This window comes from Elephantulus edwardii, unplaced genomic scaffold (assembly GCF_000299155.1).
Source record: "Elephantulus edwardii isolate Elephantulus edwardi_28Jun2011 unplaced genomic scaffold, EleEdw1.0 scaffold00245, whole genome shotgun sequence".
In the NCBI taxonomy this organism is placed as follows: domain Eukaryota; kingdom Metazoa; phylum Chordata; class Mammalia; order Macroscelidea; family Macroscelididae; genus Elephantulus; species Elephantulus edwardii.
Genome location: NW_006399995.1, coordinates 4,537,699 through 4,539,859, shown reverse-complemented (window position 1 = coordinate 4,539,859; position 2,161 = coordinate 4,537,699).

Genomic DNA, 2,161 nt, shown 5'->3' with positions numbered 1-2,161 from the left:
TGTTGTCTGTGCTTCAAGAGAAAAGGATTTTAGGAGGATTCTGGGATGCAAATGCTTCTAGCAAAGTCAACATTCACTTGGCTTCTAGGTCCCAGTCCACCCTTTATGGCTATGTCCCCAGAGGGTAAGTGGCACCACAGGGAGGAGGCTCCCTGGGACCAAGTATAAATGAGTTTCACTGACTTGAATGCTGTCAGCACTTTTGCAGACCCCTTGGTCCCACACAGATTGAAGGAGGTACTGCTAGCCCTGCTCTGGTCACCTGCTTCAGCTGTTCTCAGATCTTAGAGCAAGATTTCAAGTACAGACAGCTAACTACTTCCATGTTTGAGCTGTGAGGGTTGGAAAGAGTATTCTGGCAAATCCCTATTCCCCCCTCCTTCTTTCTCCAGGAAACCAGGTAGTGGGTGTGGAGACTGTAGTTATCACCCTTTCCCCAGCATGCTCTTGCCCCGTAGCCTCCTGACTTGAGCAACAATGACTCCTTTTTGGCTTCCCAAAGCCAGCTATGAGCAACAAACAGATCTCCACACCATCCTGATCTCCACTTCTCCTATGTACACCCTGCTCCCTTGGGACCTTCACTAGCCTATACCTTAGATTTTCCTGGGAATTTGATGCACTTGCCTTTTTGCTTCCTCTTCGCCCAGCATATAGTATTCAGAAGATTTATTATTTATGTATTTATTCATTTAGTCATTCATTCATTTATCCATCCATCCTAGTTATTTATTTCAGTTAAGCAAGTGCTTGGCTAAGGGGATGGCACATAAGGCTTGAAAGGAGTTTGAGACCTGATCTTTCTGGTGTCCCCAGATCAGCTGACCAGCATACTCTCCTGCATTGGGCCTCTGATTTTTGGCAAGTCCTAGCTAAGAGGGCTCTGGGATCTATTGGAGCTGAGCAGAAGGGAGCTGGTATCATTGGTAGGCTCTGATCCCCTTTCCCAATAGGGCACCTACTGCTTCTTACCAGCTTGGCCCACTCTCTACCCAGCCACCTTCTTCCCCCACCCCAACCCCTTCATGAACTGAGACCCAAGACCCAGCAAATACTTTTAGGACATTGATGTATCCCTCATTTACCTGCCTCTCTGCCCTTCTGCTTAGGGCTGTGTTGTTATTTTGTCACATTTAATTTGCCTCAGTGGCAGCATATTTAGCTCCATTACTCTCTCCTCGACCTTGAAGGTGAAGGTCAACATCAAAGGGACCATGAACTGGTTAAACTGAGCTCCACAATGGGATACTACCTGAAGAAGAATGTGCAACTTAGTGATTCTCCCTCCTCAGACTCAAGAAGCTCCCCAGAGAGTGAGCAGACCCAAGGATTTCTGCTTGAAAAGCTTCACCTAGAACTTGGAACACTTATAGATTGAAGCTGTGTGAACTCAGCAGGCCTCATTCCAAAGGATCAGAATATTATTGCTTCTTGATCTTTCGTCTAAGACCAAGCGCAGAATATTAGTCTGTTTTTGGTTTTCTGTATGTTTTGTTCTTGAATCAATGCTAACGATAAATTTTCTTTAAATAAATCATGTGTTCTTTGCACACACACACACAAAAGAGAGATGATCTGACAGAATGTGGACATTATTGAACAATATCATTAATGTCGCATGCAAGCGAGATTCTGTTGAAGATTAACCAAAAATGACTGAACAGAACATCAACAGAGAACTGCCAGAAGTACAGGATGAGTTTAGAAGGGGTTATGGTACTAACGATATTGTAGCTAATGTTTGATGGATCTTTGCTGAAAGGAGGGAATACCAGAGGAACATCTATATCTATGTTTCATTGATTATGCAAAGGCATTTAACTGTGTGGACCTCAACAAACTGTGGCTAACTCTGAGTAAAATGGAAATCCAAGAACACTTGCTCGTGCTAATGTGAAACCTATACTTGGACCAGGAGGTAGTGGTCAAAACAGAGCAAGGAAACACTGCATGGTTCAAAATCAGGAAGATTGTATGCCATGGATGTGTCCAATCTCCATACCTTTTCCATTAATATGCATAACAGATTATCCAGGAGGCTGAGCTCTATGAGGAGAAATGTGGCATCAGGATTGGAGGAAGACTCATCAACAACCTGTGTTATGCAGATTATAAAACCCTGCTTGCTGAGGAGGACCTGAAGCACTTGCTGCAGAAGGTC